This window comes from Equus caballus, chromosome 16 (assembly GCF_041296265.1).
Source record: "Equus caballus isolate H_3958 breed thoroughbred chromosome 16, TB-T2T, whole genome shotgun sequence".
Classification (NCBI taxonomy): Eukaryota; Metazoa; Chordata; class Mammalia; order Perissodactyla; family Equidae; genus Equus; species Equus caballus.
The window spans coordinates 53,722,455-53,745,604 of NC_091699.1; the positions used below are offsets into that span (position 1 = coordinate 53,722,455).

General features: G+C 44.7%; 1 long non-coding RNA gene across 2 annotated transcripts; it reads left to right on the forward strand.

Moving 5' to 3' along the window:
- The first annotated feature begins 1,154 nt into the window (after nt 1–1,154).
- Nucleotides 1,155–13,427, forward strand: LOC111768362 (uncharacterized). 2 transcript variants are annotated; one of them, XR_002800663.2, is made up of 3 exons: nt 1,155–1,534; nt 4,337–4,522; nt 7,049–7,468. It is a non-coding gene; the product is annotated as an uncharacterized lncRNA (long non-coding RNA). The 2 variants fall into 2 exon arrangements; XR_011426943.1 differs by lacking the exon at nt 7,049–7,468 and adding an exon at nt 12,394–13,427 and having other exon boundaries at nt 1,395–1,534.
- The last annotated feature ends 9,723 nt before the right edge of the window (nt 13,428–23,150 follow it).

The following is a 23,150-nucleotide window of genomic DNA, read 5'->3' on the forward strand; positions in this document are numbered from 1 at the left end:
GAGAAAATGCAAGAAATATTTCAAACATGCTCTTCCTGGCACTGGCTGAGCTTCTGGCTGACTCACTCTGCTTGTCCTCTTTTCCACAGAGGGAAGGGAGGAAAAGTGAGCAAAGACCACAATTTCACTCCATACAGAGACGTGGTTTTCTTACATAAACACGGACTTCTCAGTGGAACGCTTAGCCCATCTCATCAATTCCACAACTGCAGGGTATTTTCTCTGAGGTCACTGCAATTAGGTAAATACTGCTTGTCTTACAGAATGAAATGAAAGCTGAGCGAGTGCAGAGACTCCTTCCCCGAGGTCACAGTTCACAGAATCCTGATGGCTCAAAACAACCCAGTAGTTTCAGGAAAAACCACCAGGTTCTCTTGGTCATGATTCATCAGCTTATAGGTTTTTTCTCACATAAAAATATTAAGTTGAATTAAAATATTCTTACAGGACCTGATATTAAAATATGGGGCTGGGGAAGGGTGACTACCAGTGTCACCGCATTGCCAGGCGCCTTCTATCCATTACCTCTGACTGTCAGGACCCCCACAGGGAGGCATTACTGTTGTGCTTTTACAGATAAGGAACAGATAAGAGAATGAACTTAGAAAAGTTTAAAAACTTGCCCACGTCCTATGACCAGAAGCCCTGGATTCAGGCTTCACACCCAGCCTGGCTGGACGTCCAGCTTCGCTCTCCACCTGACCAGGTTGCTTCTTGGCTTCTAAATGGCGCCAAGGTTGATGTCAGTGGAAGGATCTTTGGGGCAATTTCCTTGTTTGGAAAAACACCTGCCCAGCTCTGGAAGGGGTCTACGGTCCAGGGCAGCACCTGGGGTCAGCACCCTGCATTCAGTCCAGACCTTGCCTCCTATTCGCTGTGCAACAAGAGGCTTGGCTTCTCGGAGTGCGTCTTCATCAGGAAGGCAGGAGAGGAAAACTCATCTCGGGAGTGGCCCTGAGGAGGAAGAGCCCCGGGCCCGGCTCTGGAACAGGGTCAGTGCTCACAAAGAAAAGGCTGCCAGAATCAGGAATATTTGTATCTCTGTGATTAAAATAATAGTGTATCACCACAGCTGCCTTTTTATTAATTTAAGACCTGTGATGTAAGCGGAGCGGCATCTGTTTCCTTTGTAGAAACAGAGCTGGGGCTGCCTCAGAGAACACTGTTGCCAGCTTGCGGCAGCGGTGAGCTCTGCCTGTGGACGGGGGCGGTTCCTCGTTCAGGCAGTTTCCTGCAAGGGTGAGGGCAGACACCCTAGGGGCCCTGGGAAGGATGCCACTGGCTGAAGTTCCTTACAGGAGGCCTGGACTCCAGATGCTGCACTCACATCCACTGTGCCACCACACCAAATGACTCGGACTCAGGGAACACACCAGCCACCAGAGAGCTAAGTCACCCTTACACAGGGAGGACTGGCAAGTGACAGTCAACGAGGCTGATGGAGAGTTCTCATGCTAAAAGATCCTCAAACAGCAATACGCCATGTGCTGGTGGCAATGTCCAGGTGAGAGAAAGAGGACACAGCCAGCCTGGTGTAAGTAAAGGGGTATTTCTTGGCGGGCGGTGCTGGGGGGGTGGTTCACATGGCCAGAGCTAGGTGCAGAAAGAGAAGGATCAAAGGGTGGGCCCTTGCACTGGGGGAGGCCATTGTTTCCAGAGGCTGGTCATCTCTGCAGATGGGGGAGAAAGGAAGACAGGCATCCTCCACCTCTTGGGAGTGTGGGAGCTGGGAAAGGTGCTCAGTGGGTGGCCCTGCGGAGGGATGGGCCCTATATCCAGTGTCCATTTTCCCGTTTCTCTGTTACAAGTCTCTGGACTGCTGACCTAGTTTCAAACGCGGTGGGCTGACCTCAGCTGTGCTTGGGGAATGGGGTCTGAGTGAAAGGAAGAGCAGGCTCCTCACTCCCCCAGGCCACACAGTGGCAGCAGCATCAGTGCCAGGGAGGCTGGGGGTCCTGGCCCTGCAGGAAGATAAGTCAGGGACAGGTAGGGACCCTCAGACAGGCAAGCATCAGGGCAGAGAATCAGCACCAGGCAGGATGGGTCTGCAAAACACCTAAATGCCTCCTGGTGGGGTGCAGAGCCTTGCCGCTGGGGACACTGGCCAGGTGGGCTCGGGTGGGTGGTACTGGAGGAAACGTGCTCTTGGTTTTCCCCCAGGCTGGTGGGGCAAGCAGAGCAGTTACTCTGTACAGTTCACGTCTGTCTCTAGAGCCCTTGGGCATGGGGAATATGCTTCCTTGCTGGGCAGACACTGCTCTGGGTGTGGGAATGGCAGCCCAAGAGGCGGGGAGGAAGGGCGGCTGCTTGGAGCCCACCTTAAACAGGGAGCTCTCCCAGGGCCCCAGGCACCCTGAACCACAAATGCAAACGCTCTGGCCTGAGAGCGTTTAATCGCAGACTAAACTCATTTGGATAAACAGAGGTCTCCAGTTTCTCCCTCTGTGGGTGTTCTGTGGTCGCCATTTCCTCCGCTCTCCCTGGGGGATTAGGAAGCCACTGATAAATTAGGCCCAAGGGTTCCCATCAGCGGAACTCAGGGCTAAGTCCTGGGGAAGGGGAGGCCTCTCCATTCTCCTGTGTGGGTGTCTCTCCAGCTCCTGCCCTCCTCCTCCCTTCACCCCATGAGGCCTCCTCTGCGGGCGCAGGACACTCGGGCTTCCCCCACCCTCCGCATGGCCTGGTATACCCCCAAACCTGAAGGTTCCCCCTCCTCCTCTTAGTCCTCAAGGCAAGCAGGAGCCCAGTAAACGGTTTTAGAATATGTGTGTTAGCTAGGAGACCAGGTTGCATTTGCGTGGTTTCTTTGAAACTCAGAAAACACATAGTCTTTATCCTTTTAAAAGAAATCTAATTTCATTTTGGATTGTACTTTGCTTCTCAGTAAGTAAGATCCAGGCAAGTCCCTAAGATACCCTACAGTTCTAAAACTGATTTCATACCCCACAAGCTGCAGAGGCTTATTAAAAATATATATATAAAACTGACCTAAAGCTTGAGATTAAACACATTTCTGCAGATGCACAGGGCTTGTTGCATCAGCAGCATCACATAGACAGTGGGGGTTTGTTGGGGAAAGTTATATTAGACTCCAACCAGGCCCCCAACCCCGGCTCTGTCCTTTGTGCCAGTGACAGTGCAGATGTGCTGACCGGCGAGGGGTGGGGTGAGCAGCCACGTCAATGCTGGAGATGTCTGAGGACGTGCTAAGGACTGATTCAGAGCCGTCAATGGCTCAATGGAAAGCCCTTTGTGATGGCCCCATCCCCAGGGGCAGGGATATAAGGACCAGGGATGAAGGACCCATTTCAATTCAACAAGAATATATTGAAGTCTCCCAGGTGCAAGGCACTGTGCTCAGCTCCGGAGACGCGGCAGAGAGGGACAGATGACAGACAGTGGTGTCAGCGCTCCAGCTCACCAGTGTCTCAGTCAGCCGAGCCCCTGGCATCGCGCTGCACCGATTGAACGGTGGGGATCTTTGCCCCCATTGTCCCTGCATGTCAAACTGCTCACTCCTAGTTGGGGGAGCTGTGGACTCTGAGAGTCACTAAGGAACAAATGGGTACATTTTTGCTTTCTGCTCAGGGTGGTCCATTCTGCAGCATCTCAAGGTGACTGACAGCCCCTCTGCAGGCAGCAATGTGGATGGCACAAAAATATAAAGACGCCTAGAGGGTGCCAATGTCTCCACAAGTAGTCTCTACACTCCTGTGATCTCCACTTAACGTGGTCCACAGAGTCCACCACGTGACTCCTTTTCACCATCCGCCCTTGTAGTCTCACACGTGAATCCAGTGGTTTAACAATATGTTGATTTCTGAGTGGAACTAAAGTTGATTTTTGAAATTGGATTAAGCATTCCAACACTTGAGAGTTAAATCGTCCTTGAAATGTGAAGACTGAAAAATGATCTCTAATAAGTTTGTAGATAAAATTCCCTTAAAAGTAGGAAAAATCTTTCTGCCATGAGCTACAAGGGTCTTCATACAATAATGTATAAAAATATCCACGGCAAAGAAGTAAAATAAAATTACCTACCTATTTACTCTAGTTTTTCAGAATTCTATGCAAAGGCACAAGTGGACCAAAATCATAAATGAAATTTTATCCCCAAATCAAATCCTCTTATGAAAACTATTACCAGATGATCTCTGTTTAGCATTGCTAAGCCCCAGTCAATATTTTGATGCCATCATGTTCTAGCATAAGTGTCGAACCAAGACAGTCTCCTGGAGTTTGGTGCTGTGAGGTTTAATCTGTATTAAAAGTTCTTATCTCTGATAGAGAGATTTGTGGGGGAAGCCCTGATCTAACCAGACAGTTCTGCCTACAGAACAGCAAGCAACTCAGATGCCTGTATCTGGAAGATACTTCACAGAACCAGTCTTTGTGCTACTGAAAAGATCTTGAACATGCAGATGAACACACTCCATAAAAAAGTCACCTTTCATTTAGGAGACAAGAAATGCTCCCGTCGGACATGGCTCAGAGTTCAGGAGCTGATTCCTGGTGATCTCAGGTAAGTCCTTCACTAATAGAATCCTTTAGCCTGGTGTTGTGAAATCCCCAATGGCTGGCTTCAAGCGTCAGTAGGGTAGGACCTTATACTGTTGGTTGGCCCTGGGGTGACAGATTGACAGCAGGTTATCACTCCCCACCTGTGCTCACAGAAGACATTACTAATCAATCACACACAACCTCATACCCCCTAACAATGACCTCAGGCCAAACTCAGTTTTATATACCTCTGTGAAGTCCCCCTGCTGTGATAAGGAAAATGGCAGAGCAAACCCAGAAGGCAACTGCCTCTTCTATAGCTTTTGGACCACAGCCTAGGGACACTGCTAAGCAAATGGATTACAAAAGCTTTGTGCTTAAAGATAGCATTCAGATGTGTACAGCAGTCATGTTCAGAATTCCAAGAATGGACTGGTATGAAGAAGGCTGGCTCAACGAACTTGGTAAAAATACCAACTAAACCCAATACACTGGGCCCTTTGTTTATCTGGGCTGTTCATAGAGAAATGTCCCAATTCAGAAGTATTTACAAAGAGCTGAACTGACCATTCACCAAAGACCTCTTGGGTGGCTCTGCACTGATTAGCAATGGAGGGCTGGCCACTAGAGAGGACTGATAATAAGTGAATTATTTGGAAGTCAGACCCTTCCTGTCAAACTGCATTCCAAAGATAACAGAGGAAGTCACACAGCCTGTAAAACTGCTACGTGTAGGCTGAATCACCTGCTCAACCTCCATCACAAGCCTGCATTGGTTCCTAAAGGTGGAGGCCAGAGACCACTCTGAAGGCTGCCGCTTCAATCCTGGGATCTCGATGCTTAACAGAAGACTAGGAATCCATGGCTTTCCACAAACACGCCTATGCCATTCACTGAACGATGTGTAAGAAATGTGGATGCTAAACACACTTTTCAACCCTGACTGGGTTACAAAAACCCAATGAGGTCCCTAGAGTTTTGAAGCCATCCCCAGTGGAGGTGGAGTAGGTTTCACTGGTTAGAGATAATCAGTGGTGGAGACCGGTGATCAGAAAGGGATCAGCCACAGCCAAATTTCTGAGGCATGGTGCTATATTATGCAGTAACTTGAAACTAATGAGAGTTAATAAAGTGTTAAAATCAAGAATAAGATTTGTGTTTAAAAATAGCATTGTCAGGTCTATCCATATAATCACATCCCTTGCATTCCGATGAGCTGCCGGAGTGGGAGAGAGGGGGTGACTGCCAGGAACGGCTCAGAGCTAGCAGCCTGCTCTGCCTATGCCATTGCCCTCAGTGAGCACCCATTAATCTTGCCCTGTTAATAGTGATGGCAGTTACTAAATACCTCTGTGTTTTACTCCCACGTCCAAGATTCTGCTACTGTTAGTTTTGTTGGAATCTAAGGATACTCGTGGAAGTATATTTCCCACGTCAACATTACCTACCGCCTGCGACTGGGGTGGGAGTGGAGGGACAAGAATTTTCTCTGAAGCAGTCAGAAATATTTTGATGGAGAACCTGAAACTAGACAGAGGAGGTCACTGCATGGAGCAGCTGGTTACAGCTCAGCCCAGGAAGCCAAGGGTCCCACCAGCCTGGGGGGAATTCCAGGTTCAGGTCAAGTCTATGCATCTTGCAAAGGCTTCTCATCTCAATTTGGTTTTCTAAGGTGTTCTCAGTGCTGGAAAGAGAAGGCACTCCCTGGTGTATCGGAATCTGGTTTTCTTGCTGCAAAGCACTTGATGAGTTTTTGGATTTACAAAGAAAGTGTAAGCAACATGGGCAGATTTTTTCCAGGGTCTGCTTCTCAGAATCAAGAAGCCAAACCTCCACAAGTGACCTTCAAAATCATGACCCTGTCTCTATGATATTATTCCCACCCTTCTGACAAGGAAAAATACATATTAAGTGAAACAAATTTGAGTTATAAAACATTGTTCAACAAAATCATAATTCGGTAAACCAAAAATGTGTATACTTACAGAAAAAATACTGAAACATGTAGAAAAATATTAATGATGGTCCCTTTACCATCTACGTCTGCAGTTTTTGTATCATATAGAGTGATAGCATTGACTGTGTTGTACCCCTTCTAAAAGTTCTTCATTCTATCATGCACATACAGAAACTAACAATATATGTAAAACATGACATCTCACTCATACTTTTAGATTTCTGCAGGAAATAACCCAAGTGCTATTAAGTGCACACCAACATAACATATGATGCTGTGAGGAAAATTACCATACTTGATTTACACAATCGATGCTTAGTTTGAAGTCTCTTAGCATTTTCATCCATTCAACTGAAAATTGGCCCTCTCTGTTTCAGATTAATGGCAATCAGCTAACACAGTAGTCTCCAAACTTTTCTGAGCATACGACTCCATCAGTAAAAGAAAAACTGTGGTCATGCCACCAATATATGCATATTTATTTATAAAGTAGGTGCATGGACTACTATACTAACACATTAGGTCCATTATCAAATGTATGAGAATAGATCTGTTCTGGTCTAATGATCTCTACTTTTTCCTGCTCCACAGTGGGTGATTTCGTGTTGACCCCATTTTGGAGAGCTCAAGTTTAGACAACTGAGAGAAGAAAGCAGTCAGCACAACATGGCTAATGTTAATTTGCTACCTGGAGGCTTCCAGGGCAGGGACCCCAGAAACTTTTCACCATTCGCCTCTCTCACATACAGTGGGGCTTTGCCAGCCACCTCCTGGGAACCCCCAACCAGATGGGTGGAGAGGCCTCGACCGCCTGCACCTGGCGCTCATCAGCAGAAAGTCACTTTTCCCTGGGCTGACAGTCCCTTCCCACAGCAAGGCTCAGAACAGCTATGACGGGACCTCAACGCAGCTGGCTGAGGGCCCAGGAACCTCTGAGAATGAAGCACTTCCCTGTTGCTTTCAGATGGCTTGTCTAGAAGATGATTAAATAAAAAAGCTTTAGTGATCCTCTTTCTGCTCATAAATCTATAAATATAAATAGACAGCTGTCAGAGTAGTAACATCAGAGGTTTCTGAACGTTTTTATAAAACTCTGATGTCAACTAGGACATTAAGGGAAGTCAAAACACCTTAGCAGAATGCTGCATCCAGACCTGTCTTTAAAAGAGTCAGTGAGAGATACTGAAATCTGCACGGTTTTCCACTTCCTCCAAACAAACTCTGAGTGACATGGGAGAACTCTTTCAAGTTCAAATCCTGGGGGCTGATGGAGATTAAAAGATAAAAAAAAATCAACTCCAAACTATGTGAACCCAAAACAAGGTCTCATAAACCGTTTGTAAACCTCAATTCCATCTTGGCCAGGTGAAGGCTCTGAAGAGTCTCCAGGATTTCCAGAACATGGTCTAACATCCAAGAATCAGCAGAAAGCAGGAAAGCAATACCTCTGCTGAAGAATGAATGAAGGAACGAGTGAAGGAATGAACAGACGATCCTTTGATACCCTGCAGTGCACTGCTGAGGTGTAGGTATGGGCCTAGAGGCTCCAGTGATTTGTTTTATAGATACTTGAGGGCTTCCAGAGGCTACTTGTTTTTTCACTAGATGCTGGGAACACAAATGAAAGTAAAGACTCCTGGCCTCCAGAGCTCACAGACCAGTGAGGAAGACCGTGAGCAGAGAAGGTCAATTCAGGGTGCTCTCATGAGGGTCTGAACAACCTGCAGGAGGACGTGGAGGAGCCCTTAGACCCGGGGTTGGGGGGGGTGGGGTGGGGAGCAGAAGAAAGGCTTTGGCAAGGGGCTGGTCCACGGGCTGGTGGTGGCAGGTGAGGGGCAGTTGGTCAGCCTGTGATGGTGAGGGTGGAGGGGTACTCCCAGCACAGGAAGCAGCTTGTGGGGACACACAGAGGCAGGACAGAGTGAGACCGGGCAACGGTGACAAGCTCAGAAGGCTCAGGCCTGGAGGAGGAGGCTAACTGCCTGGGAAGCACCTTGCAGGCGGAGGCATTGTCACTGTACCCTGCAGGCAACCAGAAAAGAAGTTGATTTTAAGTAGGACACAGACTTCTCCTTCTGTATTTTTTGAAAACATGACTAGATTTGAAAAAAAAAGAAAAAGATAGCTCTAACAATGTGAAAATAGGAAATATCCAAAAATAATTTATTAGCTTAGATATGCTAAAATATCACTTTCATTCTTCTATATTAAGACCCCCAATTCAAATCATTATAATGGGGCAGAGTCACTTTCTGATTGATGAGAAGGGGGCCTGCTCCACAGAGCGGTGCTGAGCACAGCAACCTGGATGTGGCGTACACCCCATGGACGTCTGTTATACTGAACACTATGAGTTTAAGATTCGGATAGAACTGAGTTAAAGAGGCCCCACTTTTTACAGATATGATAACTGAACCCTGCCTTGAGAAACTGACTATGGCTGCCTAGAAACGTGTGCTGGATGTTCCAATAGAAACAGCTATACGCAAATAATGACTTAGATTTCTCCAGAAGGATACACAAAGACAACGTGACCAGCCTTGTTATGTTAAAAACCAGAAAAATAGGAAAGAACACCATGCACGTCCATGACACACCACAAAAAACAACTTCTCTGGTTGCCCCTGTCCTTTATAGTCACCAGGAAAAGGCAGAAAATTACTCAGGAGGGTGAAGTACAGAAATGCTGTAGCCTGTTGGTTGGAATAAACTGCCATCTGCCATCACGCTTTGTTAACACTAAGAAACTCCTTTTGTGTGTTGGCTGCAGGTGGGTGAGGTTCACAGGGTGGGCGTTACTGGCGTTCTCTGTATGCTCCAGTCTATAAGAAAGGTAACAGGGAGGAAATTTGAAGAAGGTGTTCTCCAAGGCGCAGAAAGGGCTCCGCTTTGTGAAGTCACTATACCAAGTGAAGGACAGCATCTGGGGCTTGTGGGGAGACCAGAAGGGAGGGGTTGCCCTTGGTGGTGTTAGTGCCATTATTTAATGTGCTGTGGGCACCGGCCATGGGGGAGCGAAGCAGGCAGCTGGGCTCTACTCTTTGCTACTCCCTCTGGGTACTCAGGAGCGAAGGCATTGGCTTCCAACTGGGGCAGCTCCCCTCATCACCCCTGCCCCCAGAGACTCCCACCACACAGGCTAGTCAGCTGACTTTCCCAACTGTGTTTTGCCTGTCCAGATGTTAATGAGGAAGATTCCAAAATGATTACAATCCTCACACTCACAGGCTTCTTTCAAAATTTGGAAGTAAACATCGGAGGTAAACTGATGAAAGTTTGTTACTCAAAGAAAATCAGAGTGGGATTAGGTGTCACAGGTTGACCCATATTTCTTTTTATGAAACTGGCACCATTTTGGGGGTTGCCCAACCTTCCCTCAGCCATGAGAACAAAAGTTGATGCCAATAGCACTGAACAAGAGACACATGGTGGCACTTGTGGAGCAGAGTGTGGTGTCTCTCTATACATGGCGGAGAAGTCTGCTCGGCAAGGCCCGAGGATCATCATATCTGCATTCAGATGCATAACAGCCTGTGCTCACCAGAGGAGCACCCCAGCACCACCAGGGCATGTCGGAGGACTCCATAGCCCCTCTTCACCACACGCATCTTGGGACCTGCCCTCTTCCACACCGCAGGTTCTGAGGCAGACATAACTACAGAAGAACCTGCTTTCTCTGTATGGCTTGGACTAACATTGTCACTCTCACTGCTATGACTGTTTATTAGTAAAAGGTGCCCTTTGGATAAGCAAATTTGATCTGAATGAGCAGAGAGACTCGTGAATGAGAACAACCTGCTTAATTCCCTTGTTAGCTGACATCTCCTGGCCTTCTTCACCTCTCCAGCTTGTGGTATGTGTAACTGATGTCTTGCTGCTTTGCTATCAAACACTGGCCCTGATGTCAGGCTTTGCTTTTATGGGGCTGCTTTGAAAAGAAAGGTCTGATCTACCTCCAGAACTAGAAGCTTCCACCTGTGCCCTATAAGGAGCAAGCAACTCAGAGTAGGGAGGAAGGGTTGAAATGGGCAAAGGCTTTGCCTCCCGGCTGAGGAATGCAAGATGGGACAAAAACCCAGTGGGGTGCTACTGATTGATTTGAGGATCCCCATCTGCCCGGAAAAGTGGACTCTAGTCCCAGAGATCACCTTCTCCAGTGAGGGATCACCACGAGGTAGGAGGGGGAGACCTGAACTTCTGGTGAGTCAAGGGCAGACAAAAGTTCTCCAATCCTGTCCAAAGCAGCAAAAAGCCCTTTACAAATAATCATGCAGCCGTTTCATTTTATATACAGGTAAGTTGCCTTCCTTCTCTGGGCCTCAGTTTCCCTAATGTGACACCTTAAACAAGCAACTAGGGTAGAGTAGCGGAGACAATAATCTTGAGTGTCCTGCTTGTTGAGTAATTCTTATTATGAACCCACCATGCTGCTTCCAGAAATAGATAATCACTTCTTTTCACCTCCCAGCTCAGAGAATGCCTTTAAAACATATTCAAATCTTATGCAGTCTAAAAGCTTGATGACAAGAACTCTTATTTTGGCAAGCGATATGAATAGACAGTTCATAGAAGAGCACATTCAAATGGCCAATAAACACAAGGAACGATGCTCAACCTTAGGAGTTGTCAGGGAAACGCAAATCACAGCAACCATCAGCTATCACTTATCACTCTTTAATTTTTACCAATCTGATAGGTGAGAAATCCTACTGCTGGTGGGTCAGGCAGGGTACGGCCCAACATCAGCAGTGGAAATGTAAATTAATTCAATCTTTTTAGAAAGCAATCTGACAACGTAGATTTCAACTTAAAGGACACATTCCCTTATACTCAAATCTCACTCCTGACAATCTTTTCTTTGGTAGACACTGTTGGGTTAGTTTCCTACCTAGCATTCATTTCCTCTTCCTCTTTCTAGCAGAATGCTCGGAGTCCTCAGGTTTCCTCTGCCTCTATACATCCCACCTGATCCTCACCTGCAGTTCCTTTCAAGGACCTATTAGGTCTAAGAGTAATCTCATCTCTCTTGCCCATGACTGGCTTAGGAACACAGGCCTGAGCCAATCAACTCCTGGAATTCCCCTGGCCCCAGAGTTTGGTTCAGGATTGGACATGTGACCTACCCTGGACCAATGGGACTGAAGCAGAAGTTTTCCAGGGGCTTCTGGGAAAGATGATTCCTCACTCTTTGGAGAGACACCGGAAGCCTCTCTCCTCCTTGGGCTGTTGTCACACACAGTGGCTGGGTGGGAGATGGCTGCACCCACCTGGCTTTCAGTCTAAGAATAAAGCACAACCATGGAGGAAGACAGGGGCCTGCTTGAACCACATCTGCCACTGACCTTTCTTGACAATGAATGCCCTTTGTTGGTTTTCTTTGTAATTTACGAAGTATTTTAAAAACAGAGAAAAGTATAGAGAACAAGGTAAAAAATATCCAAATGCCCACAACTCAGACTTCACAAATGTTCGCATTTTGCCACATGCTCTAGTTCTACGGTATTAAATCAAACTTTACAGACACGTTTGAAGCTCCCTCTGTAGGTTTTCTTGACTCCCTTCCTCTTCCTCCCTCTCCAAAAGCAATCGCTACCCTAAGTTGGCAGGTATACGGCCCTTTACTTTTTAATATTTATATTAATATATCTTAGATTGAACTCTTTCAAAGCCATATTTTTATCTACATATTTTACCTACATATACATTTTTTGTATAGCTCAACCTAATACATATATACACAAATTTTTTCTCATAAATGGCATTGCTGTATATATAATTTAGTAACTCTAGTCACCAATATACTTTTGAGGTTTATCTATGTTGATTCCTGTCATTTTAACTGCCACGTGGAATTGCTTTGACTGGATGTGCCATAAAGTATTTTTTCATCTCCTACAGGTGGGTGTTGAGCTTGTTTTCCATTTTTTCTGTTACAGGCGCTGCATCTCCCGGTGCTCACGGAGGAGTCTCTTGAGGGTCCAACACTGGGGAGAGCTGGATGTCACGCTTTAGTAGGTGCTGTCTGCATTTACAATCCTGCCATGCACATGACAGGTTATACTCCAGTGCTTCCTCTCCAATGCCCGCTCCTTCTTGCCAGCCTTCAACATTTTAGCTAATCTGCTGGCTGTGGAATGGTTGCCTTTTGAGGTTTTAATGTGCATTTCCCGCATTACTAATTGAACATCTTTTCATAAGTTTACGGACTATTGGTTTTCCCCTTCTGCAAAGAGCTTCTCCCTACACTTCGACCATCTCTCTACTGGCTGGTTAGTGGCTTTCTCATTGAATGCTAGGAGTTCTTTGGGTCATCTGAACTCATTCTTTGTTACATGTTGCAAATATCTCGCAGTGAGGGGCTTATTTTTCCACATTCTAAAAATGGTTTCTACTGTCATTCGTAAGTTTCAAATTTTATGTTGTGAAATTTATCAATCTTTTCCTTTTATTGTTCACGCTCTTGTGTGTCTTGTTTAAGAAATCCTTCCCTTACCTCAACATAATAAAAGCCATATATGACAAGCCCACAGCTAACATCATACTCAATGGTGAAAAGCTGAACGCTTTTCCTCTAAGATCAGTAACAAGACAAGGATGCCCACTCTCACCATTTTTATTTAACCTAGTACTGCAAGTCCTTTCCAGAGCAATTAGGCAAGAAAAAGAAATAAAAAGCATGAAAATTGGAAAGGGAGAAGTAAAACTGTCACTATTTGCAGATAACATGATATTATATATAGAAAACCTTAAAGATTCTACCAAAAAACTGTTAGAATAAATGAATTCAGTAATGTTGCAAGATACAAAATTTATATACAAAAACCTATTGTGTTTCTACCACTAATAACAAACTATCATAAAGCGAAATTCAGAAAATAATCTCATTTACAAGTGCATCAAAAAGAATGAAACACCTAGGAATAAATTTAACGAAGGAGGTACGAGACCTGTACGCTGAAAACTCTAAGACATTAAAGAAAGAAACTGAAGAAGACCGCAAATAAACAGAAAAATATTCTGTGCTCAGGGATTGGAGAAATTAATATTGCTAAAATGTCCATACTACCCAAAGCAATCTACAGATTCACTGCAATCACTATCAAAATTCCAATGGCATTTTTCACAGAAATAGAATAATCCTAAAATTTGTATGAACCACAAAAGACCTTGAATAGCCAAAGCAATCTTGAGAAAGAAGAACAAAGCTGGAAACATCACACTCCCTGATTTCAAAATATATTACATAACTATAGTAATCATAACAGTATTGTATTGGCATAAAAAGAGACACATAAATCAATGGAACAGAAGAAAGAGCCCAGAAATAAATCCACACATATATGGTCAATTAATTTATGACAAAGGAACCAAGCATATACAATGGGGAAAGGATTTTTTTCAAAAAATGGTGCTGTGAAAATTGGATAGCCACATACAAAAGAATGAAATTGGACCACTATCTTACACCATGCACAAAAATTAACTCAAAATAGATTAAAGACTTGAATGTAAGACCTGAAACAATAAAACTCCTAGAAGAAAACATAGGTGGTAAGCTCCTTGACAGAGGTCTTGGCGATGATTTTTTGTTGTTAACATTAGAAGCAAAGGCAATGAAAGCAAAGATAAACCAATGGGACTACATTAAACTAAAAAGCTTCTGCACAGCAAAGGAAACCATCAGCAAAATGAAAATGCAACCTAGTAAATGGGAGAAAATATTTGCAAATCATCTATCTGATAAGGTGCTATTATACAAAGCATAAAAAGAACTCATACAACTCAATATAAAAAAATTTTGATTAAAAAATGGGCAGACGATCTGAAGAGACATTTTTCCAAAGAAGACATACAGATGGCCAACAGGCACATGAGAAGGTGCTCAGATGACCAATCATCAGAGAAATGCAACTCAAAATCACAATGAAATATCACCTGACACTGTTACAACATCTATTATGAAAAAGATAAAAAATAATAAGTGTTGGTGAGGATGTGGAGAAAAGGGAACCCTAGTACACGATTGGTCAGAATGTAAATTGGTCCAACCACTATGGAAAACAGTATGGAGGTTCCTCAAAAAATTAAAAATATAACTACTATATTACCCGGCAATTCCAATTCTGGGTATTTATCTGAAGAAAACAAAAACACTAACTCAAAAAGATGTATGCACCCCATGTTAGCTGCAGCATTATTCACAATATCCAAGACATGGAAACAACCCAAGTGTTCACTGACAGATGAACAGATAAAGAAAATGTACACACACACACAATGGAATATTATTCACCCATTAAAAAGAATGAAATCTTAGCATTTGTGACAACATGGATGGACCTTAAGAGCATTAGGCTAAGTGAAATAAGTCATACAGAGAAAGACAAATACTGTATAATCTCTCTTATATTTGAAATCTAAAATTTTTTTTTTAAAAAAAGCCCATAGATACAGAGAATAGATTGGTGGTTACCAGAGGTGGGAGCTAAGGGGTGATGGAAATGGGTAAAGGGAGTCAAAAGGTACAAACTTCCAGTTAGAAAATAAATAAGTCAAGCCAGCCCTGATGGCCTAGCAGTTCAAGTTCAGTGCACTCCGCTTTGGCGGCCTGGGTTCAGTTTCTGGGCATGAAAACCCACCACTCGTCTATCAGTAGCCATGCTGCGACAGTGGCTCACACAGAAGAATTAGAGCGACATACAACTATGTACTGGGGCTTTGGGGAGGGGGGAAAAAAAAAGAGGAAGATTGGCAAGAGGTGTGTAGCTCAGGGCAGATCTTTTAAATAAATAAATAAGTCAGTCATGGGGATGTAACGTACAGCATGGTGACTATAGTTAATAACACTGTATTGCATATTTGAAAATTGCAAAGAGAATAGATCTTAAAAGTTCTCATCACATTGTAACTATGTACAGTGATGGATGTTAACCAGACTTATTGTGGTCATCATTTTACAATACACACAAAGATCGACTCATTATGTTGTACACCTGAAACAAATATAATGTTGTACGTTAATTATACTTCAATTAAAAAAAAAAAGAAACAGGTTGAGGGATAAGGTTGTCTTCAGAGTCCCTCCGGCTTTCAAACTCCATAGGTTCATGCCTTTAAGGATAAAACTTTGTTACATTACCAGGCATTTTTGGAATTGTACTGAATATATTAATTTGGGCAACTTTGTCATTTTTACAGTATTAGTTCATATCTCCACTTATTTCTTCTTATCCTTCAATAAAGTTTTAAAATTATTTCCATACACATCTCATACTTTGTTCTTAGATTTATCTTGGAGTGTCTCAGTTTTGGTAGTGAATGGAATCTTTTAAATTTCACTTCCTACTTAGAAGCTGCAAGTGCTTAGGAAAGCTACTGAGATTACATCCGGCAAACTTTCAGAATTCACTGAATAGTTCTGATCACATAGATTGTCTTGGACTTTCTAAGTAGATGACCATATGGGTTTTCAAAAAATGACAAATTTCTTCTCTTTTCAATCCCTACACCCTTCTTTCTTTTCCCTGTGGTGTCACAGTGGTTTGGACTACTGGTCCAAATGCTAAAGTGGTGGAATTGGGCACTTTTGCTGTATTTCTGCATGTAACATTCGACCATTAAGCAGTGTAAGTTTTCGGCAGAGGCTCTTTACCAGGCCCTCTATTCACATTGGTGAACAATTTTTTAAAAAATTGAGAATGAGTGTAAAATTGTTATCAAATGCTTTTTATACATTTATTGAGATGATTAAACACTTTCTCTCCTTAAATCTGTGATGGTGGTCAATTCTACCAATAGATTTTCGAATGTAAAGCCATCCTTGCATTGCCTTATCAGGATGTGTTCTTCACTAATAAATTGCTGGATTCATTTTACATATATATTATCTAGGATTTGTGTATCATTTTTACTGTGTTTAGTAAGCCCTTCCTTTTTAAGCTAGTTTGAGTCAGGTTATCTCTTACAGCAGAAAGGTTCTGGCTGGCACAATCCTGCTGAAATGAAAGCCGGCGGGCCCTGCTCTATGCACATGCGTGTCTACCATGGCAGTCTGCTCGGGAAATGAAGGGGAGGCCCTCGATGAAACACACTGACTGCATCCGGGTACATCCATCACGTGGAACCTGCTGCCACCGACAAGGACAGGTTAGGGCTAGTTACAACAGCTCACTGTAGGGACTAGATCAGTTTATTAAGTGGCAAAAGTAAAATGCAGAAAAGTCCACAAGATTTCACTTGTTTAAAACGACCACCAAAACATATTTTAGCTATGTTACACATATGTGAATATATGTCCATGGAGAAGAGTATGGAATGAGACTACCAGGCTATTAACATTGGTTGTCCTGGACGGCACAGATAAGGGAGAGGAGAAGGGGTGTTTAAAAATATATGTCCACAATAAAAAGTAATACAGCATGTATGATATGATCCCCTTTATGTAACATTTTCTTATACTGTTTTGTAGAGCCAGAGATTTTTACAGTAAATATTATTTATATGACGAGAAAAAGTTTAAAAATTATTTTCAAAGTATATTTTTACAAAACATACCCTGGAAGGCTGCATCTACTTGATTTTGTCTGAAAATGTCATTTGCATGTCAGAGTCTACGTTCGCTGAATTCTGAAACCAAACAGCCCAGCTAACACAACAGTATTATGCCAGCTGGACTGATCGCACCTGAAAGGTGAGGGAAGAGGAGATGGTATGAGCTGTAGCGGGCTTAGGTGGACTCGTTCCACACTGATCCCACAGCACCCAAGATCCTTTATTCTAGCAGCCAGTTCAATAAATAAGAAATGTTGACATTCTGTCCACTTCTTGGAGATGCCACAAACCAAAAGGAAAAAACCCCTAGCTGGTTTCTCACCAGCTCCAAGCCCCAGGCAGGAAACAGGAAACAGATGTCCTCAATGGACTGCTTTGCTCCTGGCATCTTCTCCCCTCCTTGCCTTTACAGCAAAGGAACAGAGGAGACGGAGACAGAAGGAGAGCAATGTAAAAGAACAGTTTTTCTCATCTGCTCCTGAGGACAGCCACTTTTCCTAAGAAAAGGACTTCAGAAGTCAGGCAAGGTGAGGAAAGAAGGCAGGGGGGGCTGCTGGGAGTAAGATGGTGCTGCCAACAAGAGCGGATTACCTGAGGACATCCATCGGCCACCAGTGATCCTCCCTCTCTATGGCTTCTTTGTAAGGAAAATTAGTGACTCAGCAAACATTTGCTAACACTTGCTCTGGGCCAGAATCTTGGCTGGGACTGGGGATGCGGCAGTCCCTGCCCTCCAGGAGCATACAGTCTATGGAGAGACTCCAACATTTAAACTAAGGCTTTACATCCTATAACAGAAAAATGCAAAGTATTATAGAAAACCACACACAAAAAAGGAAGAGGCTTATCCCTAAATAAAATAAATCATCGAATTTCACAGAGCACCATGGTTGAAGTCTTCTGTCGAGAACGTTGACATAAAAGTCTAATGCTGTGCAAGGCGTCAGGCAGAAAGAAAGAAGGAAAAACTGGAATGTAGAAGAAGTAAGGGTCAGAAACAGGAAGAGGACAATAAAACCCAATAGTTACCACCCATTGGGTGGGGCACCACTGTAAATGTTCTGCATTCCTTCACTCACTCAGTTCTGCCAACCTCCCCGACGTGGTATCATAATCCTCATTAGCCCCACAGAGAAGATAGGAACTAGCTGAGAGGCACAGGGGGTTGAGTGTCCAGCCTCCTACCCTCCAGCTCTACTTCCTCAGAGAGAACCCTAGGAAAGCAACATCCTCCCCAAGACACATGGGCCTCAGGCTGGAATGGGGAGGCTGGCCTAGAAGGAGAAAGGTGAAGGAGTGTCTGCACATCCAGTTGTAGACGAGGCATGTCAGTGCCCCGGGCAAGTTGATGATTTGCCACCTGTTTAAATCAAGGCTTTAAATATTGTTCAGAATTTCTTAGGGGCATGGTTTCCTGCCGCCCCAAGGGAATTTTGGGAAGGGTGGTGATAGTAGAGGTCAGTGTCTCCTCCAGGGTCCCAGGGAGCAGCAGCAGTGATCCTTACACTGACTGAGTGCTTTCTCCATGTGACGTGCTGTTCTAAGCATTTCACATTCACCTGCTCATCAGCCTTGGATGTGAGGACTGTTATCATTCCCATTTTGCTGATGAGGGCCTGAGAGGTGAAGCAACTCACGCAGATTAACAACCAAGACTCAAACCCAGCTGGCTCTGTCTGATTTACTGGGTGGAGACCAGCCTCATCGCCATGCAGTTCTGGCCCCAAACTTGCACACCCCACGCAGCAAACCAGAGCCCTGGAGTTAACTGGCTTCACACACACGGAACAGCAGGTCATTATCTATTCGCTTGCTCTTGGAGGGAGTTGGGGGTCTCACCCCATCCTACCCCAAATGGCTTACCTGCAATTCCTTCTAACCACATACACTGAGGAGTTCCAGGGAAGACCATTTTCTCCATCTTGTTAAATTTTCCTACAATGGGAATGCACTCGGGACACTGTATAACCTGACTGCCTTTATCTGGCTGTGTCCTCAAGAGGAAGCAGTGACTCTGGCCTCGCCTGAGGCCCAGGCCGTCCACCCCATGGGTACATCCAGTGACCTGATGAGATACACCTGTGCATGAAGTAGATGTCTCTAGTTCCAGTCTCAGGCCTGCCCTTAACAGGCTGTCTCCCCAGGGAGATGACTCTGGGCTCAGTGTCATCTTCGTAAACTGGGCAGGTTGGCCAAGATGACCTAGAAGTTTCTCTCATGTCCCCAAACCAAATTGTGCACCTTAACTGAGTCTCCTTTCCACGCTTTGCCAACCAAGCCTGAGACAACTTGTTAACTGGTTTTCATAAGCTTCTGTCCTCAGAATTGCTCCTGTTCTTGGTAACAGAACTGGGGAAAGCTTGAGTCTGTGGGAGGGGCGCGAGTGGGTGGGTTATGGCTTCTAACTCGGCGACAGTCAATAGCGCTTTCCAGCCCTGAGCAAAATGTACAAGCAAAACATGACCCAAACCAGAAAGTAGCAAGGATAGTTCTCTGCCGATTTTAAACACAAGCTACACCAGGAGAGCTGTGCAGTCGATTACTGACTCCGCAAACTTAGTTTAAAAGGGAAAAACCAAACCCAACCCCATGTTTTCCTTTTATATCAAAAGATGTTGGCAGCTTTTACTCTTAATTATCTAAGAGAAAATATCACATAGAGCTAAAGGTCTGGGCGCAGGCAAGAGCGGGATCCGATTCTGCCTCCACCCGCACTCATTGTGCGACCTTGGACAACCTGCTTAGATGCACAGAGTCTCAATTTTCTCAACTAGAGAATCGGAATAGTGGCATCTCCATCCCAGGGTGCCATCAGCATTAAATGAAATCGTACGGGAAAGTCCCTGGGAACTGTTTGTGTTTGAATACCTCAAAAAACAACCTAAAGCAAAATTAATTTCCAAAGAAATATAAAAGGCGTCTTGAAACGTGACACAGCACACAGGTGGATCCATATGTAAAAACACACACTAAAGATGTGTGCGTTTTATTGCATGTGCAATACACCTCAATTTTAAAAGTCACAGGAGAAAACTGCAGGGCCAGAGACACACAGGAAGGTTTATTAATAACGATGTTTACAGAACCGCTCTTCATTCTAGTGAAAAAGAGAGACAACTGCAACATCCAGCAGTAGGTGAACAATGGAATAAATTCAGGTACTTCCACACAGTAGAATACATTTTATCCAGTGAAATTATGTTTTCAGAGAACGTTTAATGTCACGAGAACACACTCAAAATAAAATGAAAAGTGGGGAGACAACAGGCTATGTAACTGTGTGTAGAGCAGAATTCCAATTTAGAGCTCACATCTGCACAGACCAGACTGGAGGAATCGGATGAAAGTGTTATCAGTTGTCATCCCTGGGGGTACGACTGTGGGTGGTGTTTATGTTTCCTTTATACCTTTCCGTATTTTCTAAATTGTCGAAAATGAACATATATTACTTTTAAAACCAGAGGAAAAAACACAGTGAGAAATAAACGCATGCCATATAGCACTTATAAGTGGTGATATTACGGAAACAAGGCATAAGGGACTGCACTCCCAAACGGGCGCAGGGGTTCTGTAGAACGGAAAAACCTCTCGCATCTCATCCCCAGAGAAAATGGAGCCTTGGACTCCAACGTCAAGACAGAAAAGCTGGAAACTGGGTTTTAAGACTATCAAAATCTTCGCTGAAAAGCCCAAAGAATCGCATACACACTCTGACTGGGAAACAAGCAACCACAGGAAGAGAGAGAAAAACCTTCAGGATTTTAGAATTTCAATCCTTAAGACACAAGAGAGCTTTCTCAATGAGAATGACCTTGTTTCTAAACAATCATTTTTACGTGACATACAGTTAGGGACTCACTCAGGCATCGCCTTATTGTTTTAGTATCATTATTACTATTATCATCATATTATTTTGTAAAAGAGTCAACTGTCTGAAATGTGAGGATGGCCTTAGATTTTTTTTTAATTTAAATGATGGGAAATCGAAGTTTATCTCCAAAGAAAAAGATTACTGAATCTCCTCAGCAATGAGCTCTGTCACTGTGTGGGATCGTACACTCACATCCTTCCTCTTTGAAAAGAGATCTGAAATAAAATATCTTTGATTTTCAGTCTTTATCACAAAATGTCTAATGTTCCTGAAGGGAAAACATTAAAGAAGGGCCCAAAGTGAATTTCCTCTTATCCCAGCAACTGGGCCACACAACACTGCGGGCGACGGGGACTATGTAATTACCGAGGCGGAGTGCTTTTGGGGAGAGGGTGGAGTAAGATGAGGACCACAGCCACTGCCAGTGAAGGGCCACCGGGTACCCCAAAACCTCCTGAACCCAATGGGCAAGGCTCACCGTGCGCCCACGGCCACCCTGCGTCCATCAGCTCTCCTCAGAGGGGCCGCCACTGCTGTGCTGGCCCCACCCCGGGTCCAACAGCAGGTCAGACTGAGAGCTGGCCAGGAGCTGCCATGGGCTCAAGGAGTGGACTTCAAACGCCCCCAGGAAAAAGGGCAGGGATCTCCAGATGAGGGTGGGAAAGCGAGAACAACTGGGCAAGAGGGGAACCTGGAAATTCCAAGGACAAGGCAGGCAAGGGGTAAAAAGGGCCAGCAGTGCAGGCTGATTTCCTGGAGGGGGACTGTGCAGGTGACAGAACGTGGGTTTCAGCCAAAGGCTTTTGATCTTTTTACAATTAACAATCCAGATTACGGTAGTTACATTTATATTCATAAGGAGCTTTTCAGGATTCCTGGGCCCTGTCTTTTAAGAAAACTGCAAAAGCTTTCGTTTATTCATCTTATGAAAGCCAAGAATGCTTCCATCCATCCATCATCACCCATCCACCCACCTGTCCATCCATCTAAGTCTTTATTTAGTGTACCACTCACTGTGCTAGCTGCTAGAGACATAAAGCTAGATTTGCCTGCATTCCTGTCTGTAAGGAGATCAGAGTTGAGAGGGGAAGAGAGGAGTATATAACAGAAGTGACCCACAACACAAGACATCTTATGAAGAAGAGTTGCAGGGCTTGGTGACATCAAAGGAAGAAGTCACGATGATGAGGAGGATCTGGGGATCTTGGTCAGAAGATGTGGACTGGGGAAGGCCAGCAGATTTCCTGCCTTGGTGGCCTCCTTCCCACCCATGGCAAACCCTATCTTCTTTAAAATCCTCTTTAAGAGGGGTGAGTACTCTGGAGTGGTTGAAGGGTCATGTGAGTGGAGGGGAGTTCAACAACAAAAGCAGGCTGGGCCCACTGGACCTGGCTAGGAATGCCATGCTGCAGAGCTGGGCTACCATGCCCAAGAACACTGTGGGCACGGTTTGGGCTTTGCTGCCAACTGGAGACTTGGCCTTCAGATCTGAGTTGCATGCCCAATGGTAGTGGTTTGCTCCCAGGGTGCAGCTGAGGTGTGCTGGGCTGCAGGTTTTAGAGCTGCACAGCATATATTTTCCTTCCCCAGGAAATGGCAAACCCTTGCTGAAGCAACTGAGAACCACTAATGCAGTATTGCTTGGTCATTTTTAATCCATGCCCCCTGTGAATAACCAAAACATGTTCATACTCCCTCCCCCCGAGAGATTCTGAAATGCTTCCCTCCCACATACACACCAGGTGAGTTGGGGAGATGTCCTTTGGTACATGCTGCACAAACCCACCAGCCAAGATTTGTCTTGCCCCTTCCTCTGTGTGCTTTTCCCATTTCCAAACACAAAATGACAACATTAAAAATTCTACTTCAAACTACACCTCCTTGGGCCCCCTACAATTCTTGAGGACCAGGTTTCCACCCTCACCCCACCTCTAAGAACTGCATTAGAAGGATGCAACGTAGGGGTACAGATCATCAGATCCGAGGTTGCAGGCAGGGAGACCAGGAAGGAAGTGGAGACTAAGAACATGATGACAGGGCTGAACCTGGGCAGGGCCGTGGGGGTGACATAAGAGGGAGATGCTGAAGAAGTGACAGAAGCAGAATAGATGGGCCTTGGGCAGTGGGGCAGAGGGAAAAGTCAAGGACAATGCCAAGATCTGTGACTTAGACAGCCTGATGACTGGTTGGGCTGTTAACAGAGATGGGGAAGCCAGGAGTAGTGGCCATGGTGAGAAAATAATGAGTTCAGCAATAGAATGGCCAAAGCTT